Here is a 24,443-nt window from a genome sequence, read left to right as displayed (position 1 = left end):
AACGGACTCTAAAAAATATGGAACGTGATGAGGATTCGTACCATAGCTCCATGGTGGATGGGAGTGTGGAGTCCCAGCAGTCTGCTTGATGAGCTTCAACGGCAAGTGCTGTGGTGCAGGACTTTTCTATATATTCCGATGCGCTGCACCGTATGACTGTTACCAGCTGATCGTTCTCATACATCTGTTTTTATAATGCACCCGATCTGATTTTGCTGCATAAATTTTTGTTTTGAATCTGAATGAGGAACCGCATGCCGACCTCCAAATGCCGTATTTTCTCTTCAGCCTGTATTTTTTCTTCAGCCTGTATATTCATAGTGCCAAGTCTACCACTTACTCACTCCGGAAATACTGGAAGCAACTTTACTATCAAATATTATAGACCTTAATACAAATGTCCATGTTACAAGGAGTTTCTCAGATGAATATACTAGTGTCCTGATTTTCTTTTCGTTACACCAGCACGTTAACATTCTAGAGGAAAAGTGCACTCACATTACGCTCAAGTGTTATGTCAAAGTAATTTGAAGTAGTAAGCTTTCTCATTAGGCTCATGGGTTGATCTACTCATCATGCGAATTATTACAGCTCTCAGGTTCTACACCACACAATACTGTCCAACTGGTACACAAACTAACATCGCAGCATTTTTGTTCAGATCTTCTTAAAACTACTTTTTACACAATTACGTATGTCAATTAGCACCTTACACATCCTAGATAGTACACTGTCTAGCAAGGACTGCATTTTACATACACGGATCTATGCTCACTTAAACTTCACTAATTTAAACTTTCTTCCCAAAGTGAACGTCTAATCACTAAGAGCATCACATGCACATAAACGTTAGGCAAGTACTGTTAAAACACGTACAAGCTATCACACACAACACTCGTAAGTTCATTAATTTATGTCATGGTGGGCATGCATCCTCTTAATCTTGTTGCTTTTAGGGTATCGCAGGACATAACTTCCTCAATGAGAAATTATAGCAATTTTATCAGGGCCCGTATACAGAATTTGCGATCTGATGTTTTCTTTCGAAGAAGTGAGGATTTCAGGTGAGTTGTCAGTAGAATATGTTTTCCCAACTGATTGGTCATAATCTTCTTTATATAGGGTTTCCTCAGGTGTGCTTGCCCAGTTGGTGAGACTATAACTTTTCTTACCTTTTCTTCCCAGGAATACGAGTAGAAGAGGATTTATTCATTCATTTTTCTCCTTCGTTCTACTTACGAGTCCAGTCATATACACTCCTGGAAATGGAAAAAAGAACACATTGACACCGGTGTGTCAGACCCACCATACTTGCTCCGGACACTGCGAGAGGGCTGTACAAGCAATGATCACACGCACGGCACAGCGGACACACCAGGAACCGCGGTGTTGGCCGTCGAATGGCGCTAGCTGCGCAGCATTTGTGCACCGCCGCCGTCAGTGTCAGCCAGTTTGCCATGGCATACGGAGCTCCATCGCAGTCTTTAACACTGGTAGCATGCCGCGACAGCGTGGACGTGAACCGTATGTGCAGTTGACGGACTTTGAGCGAGGGCGTATAGTGGGCATGAGGGAGGCCGGGTTGACGTACCGCCGAATTGCTCAACACGTGGGGCGTGAGGTCTCCACAGTACATCGATGTTGTCGCCAGTGGTCGGCGGAAGGTGCACGTGCCCGTCGACCTGGGACCGGACCGCAGCGACGCACGGATGCACGCCAAGACCGTAGGATCCTACGCAGTGCCGTAGGGGACCGCACCGCCACTTCCCAGCAAATTAGGGACACTGTTGCTCCTGGGGTATCGGCGAGGACCATTCGCAACCGTCTCCATGAAGCTGGGCTACGGTCCCGCACACCGTTAGGCCGTCTTCCGCTCACGCCCCAACATCGTGCAGCCCGCCTCCAGTGGTGTCGCGACAGGCGTGAATGGAGGGACGAATGGAGACGTGTCGTCTTCAGCGATGAGAGTCGCTTCTGCCTTGGTGCCAATGATGGTCGTATGCGTGTTTGGCGCCGTGCAGGTGAGCGCCACAATCAGGACTGCACACGACCGAGGCACACAGGGCCAACACCCGGCACCATGGTGTGGGGAGCGATCTCCTACACTTGCCGTACACCACTGGTGATCGTCGAGGGGACACTGAATAGTGCAGGGTACATCCAAACCGTCATCGAACCCATCGTTCTACCATTCCTAGACCGGCAAGGGAACTTGCTGTTCCAACAGGACAATGCACGTCCGCATGTATCCCGTGCCACCCAACGTGCTCTAGAAGGTGTAAGTCAACTACCCTGGCCAGCAAGATCTCCGGATCTGTCCCCCATTGAGCATGTTTGGGACTGGATGAAGCGTCGTCTCACGCGGTCTGCACGTCCAGCACGAACGCTGGTCCAACTGAGGCGCCAGGTGGAAATGGCATGGCAAGCCGTTCCACAGGACTACATCCAGCATCTCTACGATCGTCTCCATGGGAGAATAGCAGACTGCATTGCTGCGAAAGGTGGATATACACTGTACTAGTGCCGACATTGTGCATGCTCTGTTGCCTGTGTCTATGTGCCTGTGGTTCTGTCAGTGTGATCATGTGATGTATCTGACCCCAGGAATGTGTCAATAAAGTTTCCCCTTCCTGGGACAATGAATTCACGGTGTTCTTATTTCAATTTCCAGGAGTGTATTTTGTGTATCTAGCCCAGGTAGCCAACTTGCACAGATGCGTCAAGAATAGGCATTCGTATAGCGGCGACTTAGGAACTGTATTACTTCTCTTTGTATTATGAATTATATATACTGAAGAGATTGCTTATGTTGCGTGTCACCCTTTGCTTGCGTCACATAATTGTAAATTACTCAAAGTTAAGTATTGTCACTTATTTTCTGTAAATAAAATTAATTAATACGATTTGCTTTAGTTGTTGTCTAACAATCCGAGAAAGCAGGTTTCCTAGGCACCCCATCCATATTCGACGAGTAGGCAGGATACAACAGTTATGTTCACTAGGATTTTGTTGAAGATGGATGCGTGATACTAGTATTTGTTTAATTCCATTTTCGTGTAACAATATTTTCCATGTGTGACAGGTGAATTATGAAGCATTATTTGATAGGAAGGCGGCACATTTGACAACTGTTGGTGTATGAAACTCCACCTCTAATTGTGGGCAGGGGCCCTGTGACATCAGACGCTATGATTCCCAGTGGTTTTCTTGTTGTTATATGGTGTATCGCTGTACGACACCATGTGTTTCTGGGTCTTTCCTTTTTGACATATCAGACACATTTTAAGAGCTGTTGTAAACGTCTTCTCTTGCCTGGAAAATAGCAATTTAACTTGATCCTACTAATACCAGTGGATGGGCCAAAATGACGCATTCTCAAGTGTAGTTGGGATACAGACAAACCATGATGTCAGATCACGGATCACACCAGTAAAATAGAACATCATTCTGCAATTAGTAATATTCTTTTAGTTTATCTATTGGATTCACTGCAAGCAGCGTCTTAACTTTCAACCAATGTGGGTCAGTGTTTTGTAGATGTCATAGTAATGCTGGTGGTAATTATTATCCTTCTGAGAACACTCAGATCATCGCTCAGTAAGCTATATAAATTCTGGTAGGCTCTGTGGTAGTCGTGATAGAGCCCTGCGACAGTGTTACCATTACGTATAATGTGAATTACACCATAATGGTATAGTTTTAGAAACAAAAACTAGCATACTAAGCACAGATGACGTAATTTGCAAGACTACAAAAAACTCAACACTTCATGAGATAGTTATAAAAAAAATGGCTCTGAGCACTATGGGACTCAACTGCTGAGGTCATTAGTCCCCTAGAACTTAGAACTAGTTAAACCTAACTAACCTAAGGACATCACAAACATCCATGCCCGAGGCAGGATTCGAACCTGCGACCGTAGCGGTCTTGCGGTTCCAGACTGCAGCGCCTTTAACCGCACGGCCACTTCGGCCGGCAGATAGTTATCCTGCATTTCCTTTCCGTAAATGTAATCTGTATCCAGTTCTGTGATAGAGTATGCACATTGTTGTTGTTGTTGTGGTCTTCAGTCCTGAGACTGGTTTGATGCAGCTCTCCATGCTACTCTATCCTGTGCAAGCTTCTTCATCTCCCAGTACCTACTGCAACCTAAAGCCTTCTGAATCTGCTTAGTGTATTCATCTCTTGGCCTCCCTCTACGATTTTTACCCTCCACGCTGTCCTCCAATACTAAATTGGTGATCCCTTGATGCCTCAGAACATGTCCTACCAACCGATCCCTTCTTCTAGTCAAGTTGTGCCACAAACATTAACATTCCAATAATGTTCGACTTCCGAAACTAATAATGCAAATTTTCTGCTTTCTATCCTCTTCGATTTTCTGAAATAGGCAGGCTTTTAAACGAGAAAATGAAGCGTCAGTTACGAGACAAAAATCCTTAGTCATGTGATGTTTTAATTAACTAAGGCATCTTTTATAGCATCATTATCTCTTCTGCATTCATTGGTCCACATCCATGGTGCTTTTATCTTCAACAGACTTAATATAAAAATACCATTCAAGAGTTAATTTGGCACAAATCTTCGAAAAATTTAACATGAAACAAAAAATGCCTTATGGTTTCTTTGTGCTGAGGTAGCAGAAATGTTTTATTGCACTAATGTTGATGGGGTATGGAACGATTACTGTAGACGATTTTGCCCCCTTGAACTTCGAGACCTTTAAGTCTGCAGTTACCCCAACTTCAAAAAATTCCTCCACTGTCTTTTCAAGCAAATCCACATGTTATTTCCAGGTGTTACTCGCTATTAATACATCGTCAACATTACTCTTTCAAGTGTTTCAGGTCGTAATATAGCATTTGGTGCGGTTATGAACACACCTGAAGTGACATTTAGAACAAATGGCAGTACACAAAAATGATAGCTTCCCTCCCTAATGGTAAAGGCTGTATACTTCCTAGATTCTTTAGTAAGGCTCACCTGATAGTTGGAACTTCTAACTTCGATGCGAGTAAGGTATTTGACTCCTTGAAATATCTACAGTTGTCCATTTAATTTTTCTGATTGGGTTATGATAAGAGCAAACAGGTGTAGAACAAAAGCAAACAGGTGCTTTTCATTTATTAAGAACAATTATCTAGTTAATGGCCCTCACGTCCAAAGCTAGATGAAGACCTCCATCAGGTGTCGCCACAACCAATAGTGGCATGGAAGGTTCGATTATTCTCTACTCAAGCATGTATTTGACTTCATTAGTGGCGGCTCTCCTCTTGGCCAAAGGGATGGAATGCATGTTATGACAATAAATTTGAAGGGGCTGGACTTAAGTATTATATTGGTATGTCGCGATAGCACGAGGCTTACTTTCATATACATATACACAATATCTCTTTAAGTTCTGCTTGTTGCAATGTATCAATAGTAGTAGAGTCGCGAATCTAGCCTTTCAACAATTTTCAATATGTTTCACATGACTTCAGTGTGAATGTATGATTCTGATGAATTGCGTTTGTGGCTTAAGCAGTCTTACCGTTACAGTATGGCTGTATTTTACATATTCAAGTTGTGTTTTCATTACACCTGTAACAACTTTCTAGCTATCGATGTTTAAGAAACATTTGACTTGCGGAAAACTCAGTTATTGCACACTGTTCTTGTAGGAAATCAATTCCTGAAATGCGATCAACCACTAATCACTCGTACTTAGGATCAGGCATTTTAGAACTCCATTTCCTATTTTCACATCCACTTGAGGCAGCATCATGACATTAGTTCCACACTCTCTGTGTGTCCATGTTTTCAGAGATGGTTGCGGGACTCGGCTCTTCGTCATAGGATGCCAAATCAAACACCCTTCAGCCATTTAATTTCCAAACTTATTTTATTTGGCTACTAGTTTCAGGGATTTACTACTCCATCTTCAGGCCCCTGACCGACGCATAGGAAGATTCCACCTCAGTTCTGGTCAAAATAGGGGCCAACATTCAAATGTTGGTATCTCTAGATTTTTGCTTGCTGTACCGATCACTTCACTATCAACTGCCGACTATTATATCACCTATAAATTCCATAGTTCTGTATTGCATATGTGGGTACTTCATTGACCTCACAGATTTTGTTATATAAGTGGGACGATCAAACGCTCACCATAGTACATGTATGGCAGCGGCTTTGCCGCAGTGGATGCACCGGTTCCCGTCAGTTCACCGAAGTTAAGTGCTGTCGGGCGTGGCCGGCACTTGGATGGATGACCATACGGGCCCCCATGCGCTGTTGCCATTTTTCTGGGTGCACTCAGCCTCGTGGTGCCAATTGAGGAGCTGCTTGACCAAATAGTAGCGGCTCTGGTCAAAGAAAAGCATTATATAGTTCTGCATTGCATATGTGGGTACTTTATTGACCTCACAGATTTTGTTATATAAGTGGGACGATCAAACGCTCACCATAGTACATGTATGGCAGCGGCTTTGCCGCAGTGGATGCACCGGTTCCCGTCAGATCACCGAAGTTAAGCGCTGTCGGGCGTGGCCGGCACTTGGATGGGTGACCATCCGGGCCCCCATGCGCTGTTGCCATTTTTCGGGGTGCACTCAGCCTCGTGGTGCCAATTGAGGAGCTGCTTGACCAAATAGTAGCGGCTCTGGTCAAAGAAAAGCATCATAACGACCAGGAGATCGGTGTGCTACCCACACGCCCCTACTATCCGCATCCTCATCTGAGGATGACACGGCGGTCAGATGGTCCCGTTGGGCCACTTGTGGCCTGAAGGCGGAGTGCATAGCACTAGTGTCTAACATGATACAGTCAGTACTCCTCCCACTGTTGCTTGATGATGATGATGTTTGGTTTGTGAGGCGCTCAACTGCGCCGTCATCAGCGAACATACGAAGCCCCAATTTTCACAAATTCCAATTTCTTTCATAGTCCAATTTAGCCACTGTCAGTAATGATGATGCTTGTATTGCGGCTTGTACCATGCATGCGTGGTTAACTGTGATTTCCCATATGGAAATTCTACCCATCATTGTTGTAATTTGTGTTACAGTTTTGTGAATGTCTCTTACCAGTACTATAACATCCAGGATGGTAACACTTTTCATTCCATATCTTTTTGTGTGAATTTTGGGCACCAGAAGAGCTCATGACTGTACGGCATTCGATTTTGTCTTGTTGAGCCGTGATTACAACAATTGGCACACAGTGGATTGTTCAGTACGGTTACTGTTACTACCATTCAGATTATCATCTTCTTGTATAAGCTCCAGGGAGTCATAAACAGACAGTTTTTAAGATCGTTCTCAGATACATTAATCAATTTGTCTCTGAGGTCAAGTGGCAGTTTTGCATTTAATACTCTGAGGACGTCATGATTAGATATGGGTTCGTTGCTGTATCTCGTTCTCCTTATGGATTTTTCAAAATACTCGTGGAGGCTACAGTGTCTGTTGTTGGAAGTCGCTGGAATAATGACCTCTTTCAGAATCTTTCATGGACACATTGCCCCCAGTAGCTGAATGGTCAGTGTGACGGATTGTCAAACCTCTGGAACGGGGTTCGATTCCCAGCTGGGTAGGGGAATTTTCTCCGCCCAGGGACTGTGTGTTATGCTGTCCTCATCATCATCCTATCATCCTCATCGACTGCAGTTCGGCGAAGTGGCGTCAAATTGAAAGACGGGCACCTGGCGAACGGTCTCCCGACGGGGGGCGCTAGCCATACAATTAAATTAAATAAAATGGACACATTGGGGCCAGGAGTTTGCTAAAAATGCTCGCTGTTACTGCTCGTAATGTCGGCAATTCTCTGCGGTCTCATTGGTCCAAACGGTGGCTTCTCCTTGTACGAACAATGTGATGAAATGAATGCACTGTCATGAGACCATGACCGAGGCAATACCCCCTTGAAAGACTTTATGGAAACGACGGGCTGTATACTTCTCTTGTTTTGTGTGAACATCTAAAATTGCCTGCTTTTTAGTAGACTTTCATGTAACAGAACAGATGACCATGGCAGCGCTGCTCCCCTCCCCCCCCCCCCAACCACTTACCACATTTCTCGGTTAGGTGATATTCCTCTGCTATAAAAACTATTAGCATACCTCTCATCAAACAGGGGCACTAGTACGATTTCCTTTCACTCTAATAACAGAGGCCGACGGTACAAATGGTTCAAATTGCTCTGAACACTATGGGACTTAACATCTGAGGTCATCAGTCCCCTAGAACTTAGAACTACTTAAACCTAACTAACCTAAGGACATGACACACATGCATGCCCGAGGCAGGATTCGAACCTGCGACCGTAGCGGTCGCGAGGTTTCAGACTGAAGCGCCTAGAACCGCTCGGCCACGCCGGCAGGCGAGGCCGACGGGTCAGTGACCATGTGTTCTTGCTGAATACTACTAATATGAGAACCGACGTTTTCTCGCCACTTCGGTAGGTCTTTGTCTATCGCTGCTTTAATTTGATTTGATTCTGTTTCAGTGATCTCTCACGAAACGCCTCCTTGTCAAAATATTTCACTCGCTGTTTACTGTTCAACCTGTGGCAGTTCTGAATTTAAACTTTCACTGAAGCCACTATTCCGAAGCACGTGCAGTGCCTATTGCACTTTGTGAACAGGTTGCAAAAGAACTGGCTCACTGGCAAGAAAATTGTCTTCTCCATTACTTTATGTTCGCAATCCATCAGGTAAAATTCGGATTCGTGATGATTGTAAAGTCACGGTCAACCCTCAGGTAGTTGTGGATACTTATCCATTGCCTCGACCTGACGAACTCAGGGATCGCTTAGGCGCAGTTCGCTATTTTTCAAAAACTGACCTTCGCCATTCTTACCTTCAGATTACGCTTGATGAATCATCGCAAAATGTGTTTGTCATCAATATACATTAGGACTTTTCAAGTTCCTTCGTTTGCCTTTCGGTAGCGCATCAGCACCTGCCATTTTCCAACGCTACCTAGAACAGCTGACTACTTATGTACCTTCATGTACAAATTACCTGGACTATATTGTAGTCGCTGGCCGCACAGCAGAAGAACGTCTTGCCAACCTGCGCACTTTATTTCAGGTGTAATAAAGAAAAGTGAGTCCTTTTCCACACGGAAATAGAATATTTGGATCATGTTATCAATTCTCGAGGTGCTTATACGACACAGGCACATTTGCAAGAAATACGTGATCTGAAAGCGCCTCAGAATTTCAGTCTGTCTTAGGGTACCTTAATTATTACATTCGCTTCATTGCTAACGCAGCTCATATAGCAGCACCCTTACATCGTCTTCACTGCGGAAATGTACCTATTGTTTGGTCCCAAGATTGTGACAGCCTTTCGGAAATTGAAAGCGGCATTGCTCAGTGATCGACGCTCGGTTCATTTCGGTCCAAACGAATCTGTCTTTTGGCCACGGACGCACCGTCCTTTGGAATTGCTGCTGTTTTGTCACTTCGGATTGGTACGTGAGACAGACCAATTTCCTTCGCTTCCAAGCTTCTGAAAAAAGCTCTGCAGAACTATTCGCAAATAGAAAAGGAAGGTCTCGCCATCATTTTTGGAGTGACTAAATTTCATCAGTACCTATATGATCGAAAATTCTCTTTGGTTCTGGACCTAAGCCTTTACAGTCAGTCTTCAAAATGGTTCAAATGGCTCTGAGCACTATGGGACTCAACATCTTAGGTCATAAGTCCCCTAGAACTTAGAACTACTTAAACCTAACTAACCTAAGGACATCACACACACCCATGCCCGAGGCAGGATTCGAACCTGCGACCGTAGCAGTCCCGCGGTTCCGGACTGCAGCGCCAGAACCGCACGGTCACCGCGGCCGGCTAGTCAGTCTTCAATCCGGCCAAACCGATACCTATTCGTACTGCTCAGAAATTGCAAACGTTGGTCTCTTCTTCTCTCCCACTACCAGTACGAGAACATTTATCGGTCCACTTCTACGCATGCGAAAGCAGACGCTCTCTCACGTCTACGTATGGGACCTGATGCTGACTTTGACACTTCCGAAGCAGCATGTTTTCAAATTGATGGACAAGACACATTGTCGAGCAGTTTCCCCTGAATTATTGCAAAGTAGGGTAAGCCACTTCTTCCGATCCCGATTTGCGAATGCTCCGATACATTCGTACCGGATGGCTATCTTCTACCAAGCACATTGTTGACCCCTTTGTTCGTCGATATTTTTCTCGTCGACATAATCTTTCCGTTAGTCACGATGTCATTTTGCTTCACACAGGAAATTTGGAAATTTTTGGTAGGTCTTACGGGACCAAACTGCTGAGGCCATCGGTCCCTAAGCCTAAACACTACTTAATCAAACTTAAACTAACATAGGCTATGGACAACGCCGCACATACCCATGCCCGAGGGAGGACTCGAACTTCCGACGGGGGGAGCCGCACGGACCGTGACAAGGCGCCTGAGACCGAGCGGCTAACCCGCGTGGCACAGAGTCAGGGCATTCGCCTGTGGTGACATCGAAAGTGCTTCGAAGACACGTACTCAGCTTATTGCATCAAGGTCACTGGGGTATTGTCCGCAGAAAACAATTAACGCGCAGACATTGCACACGGTTTAGCATGGACGCGCTAATAGAAAGGATGTCTGGAGGTGTCAAGCATGTGCGGAACATCAGGCCGCCGCTATACAAGGCAGAAGCGCAAGGCAGAAGCGCCTTCGCAGTGTGTTCACAAAGACATTGCTGGTCGTTACTGGAGCACATGATGGTTAGCAGTGTAAGTAGGCTGTTTAGGTTTTTATGTTGGTAACGTCACGTAACGCTCTGTATGACTGTGCGTGTGCAGTCTGTGGCTGGATTGCATTGTTGGAATTTTCGCTATTGTCGTGTTGGGCAGTTGGATGTTAACAGCGCGTAGCGTTGCGCAATTGGAGGTGAGCCGCCAGCAGTGGTGGATGTGGGGAGAGAGATGGCGGACTTTTGAGAGCGGATGATCTGGACGTGTGTCCATCAGAAAGAGTAAATTTGTAATATTGGATATCATGAACTGACATATATATGATGACTTTTGAACATTATTAAGGTAAATACATTGTTTGTACTCCATCAACATCTTTCATTTGCTAACTATGCTTATCAATAGTTAGTACCTTCAGTAGTTAGAATCTTTTATTCAGCTGGCAGTATTGGCGCACGCTGTATTGCAGTAGTCTGAGTATCGAAGATTTTTGTGAGGTAAGTGATTCATGAAAGGTATAGGTTATTGTTAGTCAGGGCCATTCTTTTGTGGGGATTATTGAAAGTCAGATTGCGTTGCGCTAAAAAAGTATTGTGTGTCATTTAGTGATGATCAGAATAAGTAAAGAGAGAAATGTCTGAGTACGTTCAGTTTTGCTCAGCTGTTTGAAAATCAAATAACGTAAGGGGTTAACCAGCACAGTAATTGATAAATTTTTCTAAGGGGATGTTTCATAGCAGTTGTCGACGCGTATACTAAATTCCCTTTTGTTGTTCCCATGTCATCGACAACATCTTGCTTCACTTTGCAAGCACTTCAGTCTATATACTACATCGAAGGTCTGCTTGAATTGCTCGCCACGGACAATGGACCTCAGTTTGTCTCTGCAGAATTTGAAGATTTCTGTACAGCGAACAGCATACGCCATCTCATCTCAGTACCAGCCCACCCACAATCGAATGGTGAGGCTGAACGTTTTGTTCGTACGTTCAGACAGCAAATGGACATACTTCACTTGCACCATCCACGCGAACAAACCTTGTTTCGCTTCTTGTCCACTTATCGCTCCCAGCCCCGCAAGGGGCCTTCGCCCGCAGAATAGCTATACGGGCGACGCCACCGCACGCTCTTGCATTTGCCCCATCCCACGCTGCGATCGGCACCTACAGACTCCAGCCAACAAATCGGACTAGCCAACCTGTGTTTTACAGAATCTGTGGCAGAAAGAAGTCATGGGAGCGCGCGCGTCATCACTAATTCAATTGTGTCGCATATGGTTCAGATTCGAGGTCCCGGTGGATTGCAGAAGTGGCTCCTAAATCAAATTCGCCCTTGTGGCTTGTATAGTTCTGTCGCTTCTCGTATGCTCACAGATACCTGGCCTTCCCGGTCGCCGCAACCCGAGCGCCATCCATCTGAATGCGGTCACGCAACGCAGTTTCCGGACCTCGAGCCGATGGACATCGATCCGACGCCGCATCCGTCCACTACATCTATATCTACATCTATACTCCGCAAGCCACCCAACGGTGTGTGGCAGAGGGCACTTTACGTGCCACTGTCATTACCTCCCTTTCCTGTTCCAGTCGCGTATGGTTCGCGGGAAGAACGACTGTCTGAAAGCCTCCGTGCGCGCTCTAATCTCTCTAATTTTACATTCGTGATCTCCTCGGGAGGTATAAGTAGGGGGAAGCAATATATTCGATACCTCATCCAGAAAAGCACCCTCTCGAAATCTGGCGAGCAAGCTACACCGCGATGCAGAGCGCCTCTCTTGCAGAGTCTGCCACTTGAGTTTATTAAACATCTCCGTAACGCTATCACGGTTACCAAATAACCCTGTGACGAAACGCGCCGCTCTTCTTTGGATCTTCTCTATCTCCTCCGTCAACCCGATCTGGTACGGATCCCACACTGATGAGCAATACTCAAGTATAGGTCGAACGAGTGTTTTGTAAGCCACCTCCTTTGTTGATGGACTACATTTTCTAAGGAATCTCCCAATGAATCTCAACCTGGTACCCGCCTTACCAACAATTAATTTTATATGATCATTCCACCTCAAACCGTTCCGCACGCATACTCCCAGATATTTTACAGAAGTAACTGCTACCAGTGTTTGTTCCGCTATCATATAATCATACAATAAAGGATCCTTCTTTCTATGTATTCACAATACATTACATTTGTCTATGTTAAGGGTCAGTTGCCACTCCCTGCACCAAGTGCCTATCCGCTGCAGATCTTCCTGCATTTCGCTACAATTTTCTAATGCTGCAACTTCTCTGTATACTACAGCATCATCCGCGAAAAGCCGCATGGAACTTCCGACACTATCTGCTAGGTCATTTATATATATTGTGAAAAGCAATGGTCCCATAACACTCCCCTGTGGCACGCCGGAGGTTACTTTAACGTCTGTAGACGTCTCTCCATTGATAACAACATGCTGTGTTCTGTTTGCTAAAAACTCTTCAATCCAGCCACACAGCTGGTCTGATATTCCGTAGGCTCTTACTTTGTTTATCAGGCGACAGTGCGGAACTGTATCGAACGCCTTCCGGAAGTCAATAAAAATAGCATCTACCTGGGAGCCTGTATCTAATATTTTATGGGTCTCATGAACAAATAAAGCGAGTTGGGTCTCACACGATCGTTGTTTCTGGAATCCATGTTGATAACTACATAGTAGATTCTGGGTTTCCAAAAACGACATGATACTCGAGCAAAAAACGTGTTCTAAAATTCTGCAACAGATCGACGTCAGAGATATAGGTCTATAGTTTTGCGCATCTGCTCGACGACCCTTCTTGAAGACTGGGACTACCTGTGCTCTTTTCCAATCACTTGGAACCCTCCGTTCCTCTAGAGACTTGCGGTACACGGCTGTTAGAAGGGGGGCAAGTTCTTTCGCGTACTCTGTGTAGAATCGAATTGGTATCCCGTCAGTTCCAGTGGAGTTTCCTCTGTTGAGTGATTCCAGTTGCTTTTCTATTCCTTGGACACTTATTTAGATGTCAACCATTTTTTCGTTTGTGCGAGGATTTAGAGAAGGAACTGCAGTGCGGTCTTCCTCTGTGAAACAGCTTTGGAAAAAGGTGTTTAGTATTTCAGCTTTACGCGTGTCATCCTCTGTTTCAATGCCATCATCATCCCGGCGGCAACCACCGTTGCGGATTGACGCGCTCAAGAAGAGACCCTGCCGGGAGGGACCCTCTGCGTCGTTTTTCGGCCAGTGTTCCCTCGCAGTCTCAAGACGGATGTCGTGGTGCGAGCACCGACTTGGCATCGGCTACAGCAACGGTCGCCACTCCAACACTGGTTCCCACACCCACGCCTCTGCCTCACCGTCAGTATGGTGCTCGGCCGTACGTGACGACGGTGCGGCGGTCTGAGGGGAAGGAGTGCTGTGTTGTCCGAACAAGACACAACCAGGGCAAAAGCACCACAGGGGCAAAGATGCGAGATGGTGCCAATGCCATAAAGACACGGCACTTGGGCGAGTTCCACCAGCACCATGGGCGGCACTGAGGATCAAGATATCGACGTCGCCTCGGCCATTTCCAGCCCAGTATAATCCACCAGCCGGCCGCTTTGGCCGAGCGGTTCTAGGCGCTTCAGTCTGGAACCGCGCGACTGCTACGGTCGCAGGTTCGAATCCTGCCTCGGGCATGGATGTGTGTGATGTCCTTAGATTAGTTAGGTTTAAGTAGTTCTAAGTTCTAGGGGACTGATGACCTCAGATGTTAAGTCCCGTAGTGCTCAGAGCCATTTGAACCATTTTGAACAATCCGCCAATGACCGGACGACAACGGACAGAAGCCTGCTCGGAAGACCGAAGAGCAGCTCTCGCCCACTTGGTTATAGATGATCGTCCGCGGCTGACTTACACAGGGAACGTCGTTTAGTGAAATCTTAGAAGTGAACAGGTAGTAGTTGTAAATTGCGTTTGCTATGTACTGTGAAGTTTACCTACGATTATTTGCACTTCGCCAATGAGGGCCTTTTTTGAGTTACGTTACAAACAATGTTGCAGACTTCGTTATTCAACTAGTCACAAAGATCAGTAAAGTTTTTTAACTCATTTGTGTGACTTTTTTACTAAACTGTTGGAGTGTTTGAAATCTGACTTCGCAAATGACACAGCGGATCAGGTTGTGGAAAGGGACCAAAATCAGTTACTGTTAGCTACACAAGAACACAGAACTTTATTCCTCGAAAACACATTGCACAGTTTTCTCTTTAAAACAACAAGGATCAATTCACGGCTGAGGGCCCAAGTAACTTCTCAATAATAAGGTTTAAATAATTCCTTTTAAAACACAAGGATTTAGAGAAACGGCAGAAGGCCTTCCTCTAAGTAAAATTAAAATATCTTCTCGGCTAAAAGCCCAAATAATATTTGAGATCAGCAAAGGAAATCCTTTAATAGGCAAGAATTTACCAATTTCGACTAAAATCCATATTAAGGAAAATTTAAACTAATTCTTCGGCTGAAAGCGTAATAATATTTCAACATAATAAAAGGCAACCTTTAAAGACAAGCATTTACACAGTACAACAGAAAAATCTTCAGAAAACTTTGAAATATATAGACGGCTGAAGGCCCAAACAATTATTCAAAATAATTAAAGACAAACCTTAAGATAAGCATTTACACCGTACGGATGAAGGCCATTTTAAGAATTCAAGATAATTAAAGAGAAACCTTACAGACAGGAATTTACACATTACGACTGAAAGCCACAAATTTTAAAACAAATGCGGCTGAAGGCCTAAATACAAAGCAAACAAGAATTTTAAATAAAACACTGCTGAAGGCCTAATCTTAAAATACTTCACATAAGGTTCGGCTGAAGGCCATATGCTAAACGTAGAACAACAAAATCAATACACGGCTGAAGGTGTGGCACAGTACTTGTGACAAAAGTTAATCGCAATCCCAAACAACAGAACAGTGGTGCTCAGAAGTGTTCCAAGGGTCGGCCTGAGGAGGTAACTCTGACGTAAGGTGAGGTGAGACAGGCAGCCAAGAAAATGTTAAATGTGTGTGATATCTTATGGGACTTAACTGCTGAAGTCATCAGTCCCTAAGCTTACACACTACTTAACCTAAATTATCCTAAGGACAAACACATTAACACTCGAACCTTCGCCGGGACCAGCCGCACAGTCCATGGCTGCAGCGCCTCAGACCGCTCGGCTAATCCCACGCAGCGGCAGCCAAGAATAAGATTAAGTAATCGGATGGCAATCCGACCCAGGGATGGCTTAAGGACCGACCGACGACCTAATCAATTCCGATGAGCCGACCAACGGCACGACAGCGCAAATTATCAGCCGAGGACGAAGATACCAGCAGCACGTCTTCAAATTGGCGTCTAAAAACAACCAAGGCACAATAGCCACTCAAAAGTATGAACAAACACAGAGGTTGTTGAACTACACGCCGTCCCGGACAGCATCAAAACGGCGAGGAAACACACACTCGCTACTCTGTTCCAACCGACCGACTGCCTACTCCAGTACGCAGACAGCATTCATAACTGCTCAGTCGAAATTACACAAACTACACACAGTTCCATGAAAACACTTGCACCAAGGACTCTGACAATCCTAAAACCAATCACTGTGGAACAACAAGGACGAATCACAAGTCGACACACGCAAAGTTTCCATAAGCAGTCGGCGACCACATACACGTCGTCCGATGAGACGTCCGACCGAACGACCAACCAAGGTCGTCCCACCCAAGTTATGTGTGTGGGCAACGGTTAGGCAAGTCATGGCTGTCCGGAGCTCACTGCAGCTCCATCTCGACTCCCTTGTTGTACATTCGGAACTCGGAGACACGGCGACCCGGGCACGCTGGCTCGGACCCAGCCATGCAGAGGTAACTCTTGCCCATCGGTGACGACATCTCTGCACGAGGAAGGAACCGACCCACGTCCGGCAAGATGACCAACTAACGAGGCCCAGACACGGTCAAAAGACCAGGCACACGTCGCCCAATGAGACGACCGACCGAACGACCAATCAACGATCGTTCCCGCTCCAGTCCCCTCCCGTCGGACAGTGCATCTGTGTAGGCAGCGGTCGGCGAGTACTGCCTGTTTGGACCTCACTGGCGCTGCGTCCCCGACTGAACTCCAGACACACAACGACCGGGAAATACTAGCGGTCGCTCCAGATATAATGCACTTCTCGACAAACGCTGCTACTGCCACTCACCGGGAAGCAAACCAGCATCCTAGTGACGCAGCATGTCATTCTCAATGGAGAGAAGTCTTCCGAAGTAAGAGTGATTTCAGGTGTGCCGCAGGGAAGTCTCGTAGGACCGTTGCTATTCACAATATACATAAATTACCTTGTGGATAACATTGGAAGTTCACTGAGGCTTTTTGCGGATGATGCTTTGGTATATGGAGAGGTTTAACAATGGAAAATTGTACTGAAATGCAGAAGGATCTGCAACGAATTGACGCATGGTGCAGGGAATTGCAGTTGAATCTCAATGTAGAAAAGTATAATGTGCTGCGAATACATAGAAAGAAAGATCCTTTATCATTTAGCTACAATATAGCAGGGCAGCAAAGGAGGCAGTTAATTCCATAATTTATCTGGGAGTAGGCATTAGGAGTGATTTAAAATGGAATGATCACATAAAGTTGATCGCCGATATAGCAGATGCCAGACTGAGATTCATTGGAAGAATCCTGAGGAAACGCAATCCGAAAACAAAGGAAGTAGGTAACAGTACACTTGTCCGCCAACTGCTTGAATATTGCTCACCAGTGTGGGATCCGTACCAGATAGGGTTGATAGAAGAGATAGAGAAGATCCAACGGAGAGCAGCGCGCTTCGTTACAGGATCATTTAGTAATAGCGAAAGCGTTACGGAGATGATAGATAAACTTCAGTGGAAGACTCTGCAGGAGAGACGCTCAGTAGCTCGATACGGGCTTTTGTTGAAGTCTCGAGAACATATCTTCACCGAGGAGCCAAGCAGTATATTGCTCCCTCCTACGTATATCTCGCGAAGAGACCATGCGGATAAAATCAGAGAGATTAGAGCCCACACAGAGGCATACCGACAATCCTTCTTTCCACGAACAATACGAGACTGGAATAGAAGGATGAAGCGATAGAGGTACTCAAAGTACCCTCCACCACACACCGTCAGGTGGCTTGCGGAGTATGGATGTAGATGTAGACGCCAAATCGAATTAAAAGAAAAACGAGGTGACAGAACCACCGAAACAAGATGACGAGCAAAAAACGGCATGACCGCGAGCCGCGCACGGCTTCGTGTTGTAGAATCTTCGATCTTCTATATTATTAACTGATCCTGGGGCATAGCTGTGTAATAGTGGCAGAGAGAACTTGTCTTAGTGGTGTGCTGCACCAGAAGCCGTTTCACGAATCCACAAACTCGGCCTACCGTAACAACAGCGGCAACCCGACCTTCAAAGCAGTAGCGACGAGGCCTTTACAAAACTGGCGACGAGGGTTTACAAAAAAATGTCAGCTGCATTGCGACTTCATGCAGTATCAGCGGCGACGAGTGAAAATGCCCGTCGGACCAGGATTCGAACCCTGGGTGTCTCGTTTACGAGGCAGTTGCGTTAACGAATGCGCCATCCTCAAGCAGTGTTTACCGCAGTTGGTCGGACTATCTCGACACGCCTTTCGTCCGACCGACATTCCCACCTAGCGTCATCTAGCCGCAGTCCTCCACCATGTCCTCCATACTCGCTACCTCGAGAGTCCTGCAGGTGCCGGCCGGGGTGGCCGTGCGGTTCTAGGCGCTACAGTCTGGAACCGCGTGATCGCTACGGTCGCAGGTTCGAATCCTGCCTCGGGCATGGATGTGTGTGATGTCCTTAGGTTAGTTAGGTTTAAGTAGTTCTAAGTTATAGGGTACTGATGACCTCAGAAGTTAAGTCCCATAGTGCTCAGAGCCATGTGAACCATTTTGAAGTCCTGCAGGAGGCCGAACGTAATCTTCAGTGAAGGTGGTGCATTCACTGCTCATCGAGGCGAAGCAGTTATATGAAAGCGGGATGTCTTTCCTTTCCTTTCTCCCCCTTCAACCTTCAATTTACACGAGATGTATCATACCTGCCGATTCTGGGTGGTGTCTGTTCTTTTGAATATGTCCTGAAGAACAGACACTCCACATTCATTAATTTTCCTCGATGGGCAGTGAATCCACCATCTTCAGAGCGGACGCACGTTCGGCCTCCTGTGAGAATTTCGAGGTAGCGAGCATGGAGGATATAGACGAGGACTGCGGGTAAATGGCACTAGGTAAACAGTGCGTGTGGATGGCGCATTGGTTAACGCAACTGCCCCGTAAGTGAGAGATACACGATTCGAATCCTGGTCTCGTACACATTTTCACTCGTTGCCGCTGATTCCGCATGAAGTCGCAATGCAGCTGACACCAGTTGTTTCTTCCATTTCATTTTCTTTCCTTTCAGCCCCTTCCACCTCCATTTTAGAGTTAACCAAGAACTTAACTCGCACAGGTTTATATGTTAGGGAAGGTACCAGAAGACTGCGCATTATCGGTAGAACACTTAGCATATGCATAGACCACTTGATACTGCTCATTCCACGCTTTTCCGTCTTCTTCTAGAGTACTGCTACGCAGGATGTGTTCTTTAGCAGTTGGTACTGAGAGAAAATACTGGGGAAGTTGAAAGAGAAATGCCTTGTTTTGTGTTGCCCTGTAATGGGGTAGAGTGTGTCACGGATGTGATACACGAGTTCCGATGTCAGTCATTAAAACAAAAGAGCTTTTCGTCTCGGCAAAATCCATCCACGAAGCTCAGTCAGCGACTTCTTTCTCTGAGAGCCGAAATGCACTGCTGGCAGTTAGAACTACAACGCCAAGAAGGCACCATGCAAGAAACTTGGAGTTGGTATGATGAGTACTTCCTTCTTGGATATGTAAAAAATTCAGAGCTACCGCACAAAGTAGGCAGAAGCAAAGCCATCTACATTCTCTCTATGTGGAAAGGTTACGTAGAGGGTTTCTCATTCCGAAATTGCTATTTATTGTTGGTTGTTTGTGAGAAGACAGTGTAAGAGGAGAAACGTTACAGGCATGGGTCAAAATTTGACAGTAGCAGTATCGCGGCCTATCGGGCTGTGCTTCGTGATTCCACTACACCGAGGCTCTCTTCGATCGGAATCCCACCACTGCCACGCAACTAGCGGTCCGCTTGACTGTGCTGGATCATGCAGCTACAACGCATGACACGAACTAGGAATTTTTTTTCTTTTGCTGTGAAGCAATCCACAAAATATGACTTATGGATCACCAGGAGCTGCCAGCATAGCGACCATTGTTGTGGTTTCCCTTGATGCGACATCAGACACAGAGAGCCACTCCAGAATTGATACACCCAACGATAACACTGGACACAGGAGGGCCACCATATCTCGTGTTCAGACGTCGCAGCTTTGCATACTATATGAGTTTGGACTTGCCATTGTGTAAGGGTTTCGAGAATAATAAACGATACCAATTTCAGCGTCACAGGGGCCCAGCGACTGGCGGAATGGTGTGGTATTCCACTGGCTACACAATAGGCTCGCATAGCTGGTGATTTGTGTGATATCATCCAGAGATCACGGTGCCACACGTTGGCAACGCCTATCGATACCACAGATGTTAGCAAGGGCTCACTGCGATCTCTATCGATGTGTGAGACGCTTTCGAGAAGACCACACCTCCCTCGCAGCGTAGCAGCGCCCTCACACTGAGGTCAATATAGTGCTGACCATGCAAGAGTTCTGCACACTTCGAGACATCAGATACGCAATCAACATCTTCGTGTAGCACAGTGACAGCTAAAGTTTCAGATGAAATGTGCTTTAAAATATGGAACATCGCACTGCAAGTGAATTGCTTGTTAATGTGAGTATCAAGTCATGCTTTCATAGTCACCGTAGTTGTAAATTACCGAGCAATCCAGTGGCAAAGAACTGTGTCAAAGTTGAGTAAATCTTTTCATTCATTTATGTAATAAAGTGAACTAATATTTCATGTAGTACAGTATGATGCGCCATTTCCCAGAGTAATCAAAGAACAGGAGAATCCACAGTTTTTCCTGGACCAAAGTTGTTTCGTCTAGTCACAACAATTTTTACAACAGCCTCTACATTGCTGAAGCGTTAACACCGGCACCTGTGTCTTATCTTTAGGGTCTCCGTGACGTCACCTTTCAAAGCGCAACTAAAACAACGTTTCTAGTGCTATCTTGCCGCTCCTCGGTATGGAGAGTATTCGATTGTAGCCCTGGGCAGTATATTCTACAGATCTCTCATCTACTGAAAGCATATGGTCATGGGTTGCTTGGAGACCGGGACGCCAACACTTGGCAGCCATTACGCCTGATAATCCCTGGAATAAATAAAGTACGAGCGCCATTACGGTGGCAAGGTCAGATCGGTCATATAATGAAAACCATTGTGAAAACCAAGAATTTTTTATTTGCAACAGTTGCCTACATCTTCCAGCTGCTTCTGTACGTAGTCGCCGCACCGATGTACACATTCGTCGGACCGTGGTACCAACTTTCCATTACTCCTGCGGCGGGGCGGGATGTGCTCTCACTATACATTAAACAATTTATCCACCTACCTGGATAAGCTTCAGGTTGTCTGCCCCTTCACTCTGCCATGGTAGATATTGATTTATCCGACAACAGCGTTGACAAAATTCGACAAAACACCAACCACGCAAAGGCCATATTAACTCCAGTCCACGGGCAGCAGCTGAAAGTTAATCAGTCGAGCGTTCGCACTTCTTGCATGTATCGTTTGAAAGAAGTGTCAAAAATTTCCATTCAGTTGGTTTAATGTCTTTAAAATAAGGAAAATGGTTATCAAGTCCGTATTTAATATTACGATGTCAATGATGTAATGTTACTGATTGTCTCTGCTACAAGTTCACATCCGAAAGCAGCCAGAAGGTATTTAGTCCGATCCGATATTTTAAACGTCCTGAACAGTCACTGACCCAAGACCACTAGCGAATTACACTTTCAGTCGTTCAGTAGGATTCTTGTAGTGAAGTGCTAGCCGTAATGTCTCGTTTCTGTGCACTAAACACGCCTCGCGGAGTTAACGTACAACATGAACTGTTTATATGCAAATGTCCAATTCAGTACACCACTCAAAAAACTCAAACATTTACAAAATACTTAATGCTGTTGTCGCTTTTCGTCAACAACATGAGAGCCGATCATATGCGCGAATTACTTCATTTTGGTACAAATTTGATCAGCGTGGCTTAACATAGGTGGTTACCAGAAGACGGCTCGCGAGCGAGCGACAAACACGACTCATAGATCTCAGGCACAAAGACCTTCTCAAACGCGTGGGAAATTCTGAATTCCTATTTGCTGGTATGTTAAGCAGCCAATCAGATCATCTCGAGCACTTCTATACTCGCGGTATTCCTAATGTCAGCCAGACACATTACCACATATATTTAGACTAGAAATTACGTAATTCCGAAACTAAATAAAATTGAATTAAAAAAATATGACTCCTTTCCAGAAAATAGATTACTAATAAATGTTTTACTCAACGCCCCTTCTGCCTGCCCTTTACAAAATCAAGCTCACTCGGACATACGTCACAAATTCCGCTATTACACAACTTTCTCACGCTTACATTTGCTTAGTTTCAATAAAATATTACATTGTTAGTTTATGTATGTCCTCCATTCACACTCTCAGTCTCTCCAAAACACTCACACAACCAAAATAAGATGAAATAATAATTTTCCAAACTCCTTTCCAAACTAATTTGTGGTAATGAAACTAAAGAAAACTGCAGAAAATTTAATTATGTAAACCTCTCCTCTATGTTCTAGCTTCAATTGATATTCTAGATGAATGCATTACAGTGCCTAACTATGTTTCACAATACTAGCGCGGTTAGTATGTGTTTTATGCACAAATTTATATTTCCGAAAGTATTGAAGTTATTGATTTGACATTTTAACAGTATGGTTGTGTTATCCATAGCAGGCCGGAGTGGCCAAGCGGTTCTAGGCGCTACAGTCTGGAACTGCACGACCGCTACGGTCGCAGGTTCACATCCTGCCTCGGGCATGGATGTGTGTGATGTCCTTAGGTTAGTTAGGTTTAAGTAGTTGTAGGTTCTAGGGGACTTATGACCTCAGCAGTTGAGTCCCATAGTGCGCAGAGCCATTTGAATCATTTTTTTTTTGTTATCCATAGAACTTGATATACTAAGTATAAAAGAGATCGATTAATGTTTAATAGAACTTCTTCAGATTCATAGAGAATATGTGTAACGTATTGCAGGCAGCGTTAAGCAAGTACACAGCTCGTTGGGCCCAGTAGCCAGTGTCAGCTGTGCCAGGTTGAGATCCAACATTTGTTGTCCGCCTGTCTCCACTGCAAGCTACGCTTTCAACGCAAGGTTGTAAGTAGGCTGTTTAGGTTTTTTTATTGGTAACGCCACGTAGCGCTCTATATGAAAATCACTGACTGTGCTGTGTGCAGTCTTAGGCTGGTCGGCATTGTTGCAATAGTCGCTATTGTAGTGTTGGGCAGTTGGCTGTTAACAGCGCGAAGCGTTGCGCAGTTGGAGGTGAGCCGCCAGCAGTGGTGGATGTGGGGAGAGAGATGTTGGAATTTTAAGAGCGGACAATCTGGACGTGTGTCCATCAGAAAGAGTAAATTTGTAATATTGGATATCATGGACTGATATATATATATATATATATATATATATATATATATATATATATTATGACTTTTGAACACTATTAAGGTAAATACATTGTTTGTTCTCTATTAAAATCTTTCATTTGCTAACTATGCCTATCAGTAGTTAGTGCCTTCAGTAGTTTGAATCTTTTATTTAGCTGGCAGTAGTGGCGCTCGCTGTATTTCAGTAGTTCCAGTAACGAAGATTTTTGTGAGGTAAGTGATTTGTAAAACGTATAGGTTAATTTAGTCAGGGCCATTCTCTTGTAGGGATTATTGAAAGTCAGATTGCGTTGCGCTAAAAAATATTGAGTGTCAGTTTAAGCACAAGGGGACGTTTCATACGTCGACCCTTAGCCGAGGATACCTCACTGGAATCTTCTGATTTTTTCTTGTAGTTTGTGTAGTTAGTGTAGCTATTGTTTATTGCTAGCGCGTAATTGTAGAGAGAATCTTCTTTGTAGTTTTTCATTGTTGTACAGTAAAACAGTTGTGACATGCATGCAGGGTTGCACCAAGTATTTCGCAGCTGCGCTTGCAATTAACTAGATATTATTTTCAGTGCTATGCTAATGTTTTTTTCTTATTTTGCTCTTCAAATTGTGCTTTTCTGTGTTATCGTGTGAAATATTGTGACAATAATGGCGTGTGAAAAACGTAATACTAGGCTCCAAAGTAAACTAAGAAATGACAGTGATGACGAAAGCAGTGTGTTAGTGCCACCGTGTAATGAATTAACTAATGTTCAAAGTAGTAATTTGGTAACTGTGCATAGGGAAATGAAACAATTAGTGAAAAGGTAAGCATTATCGATCGATCGGTTGGCTACAGCTCGCCTCAGGAATCCGAAATGACAGGACACCATCTTGCAAATACTGTAGATTCAGGTTTTGCGTCCTCACCGTTTTCTCAAATAAGTCAAGACACATTTTCTGCTTTTCAAAATGCGAATATTGCCGGTTCAAATGCACTGCCGAA

The 24,443-nt window shown here is 45.0% G+C and overlaps 1 pseudogene; it reads left to right on the top strand.

The window, feature by feature from the left end:
• Positions 1–6,460: 6,460 nt before the first annotated feature.
• Positions 6,461–6,578, top strand: LOC126197872 (5S ribosomal RNA; annotated as a pseudogene).
• The last annotated feature ends 17,865 nt before the right edge of the window (positions 6,579–24,443 follow it).

The sequence above is a fragment of the Schistocerca nitens genome, chromosome 7, assembly GCF_023898315.1.
Source record: "Schistocerca nitens isolate TAMUIC-IGC-003100 chromosome 7, iqSchNite1.1, whole genome shotgun sequence".
In the NCBI taxonomy this organism is placed as follows: domain Eukaryota; kingdom Metazoa; phylum Arthropoda; class Insecta; order Orthoptera; family Acrididae; genus Schistocerca; species Schistocerca nitens.
This window is presented reverse-complemented; position numbering and strand designations above follow the sequence as displayed.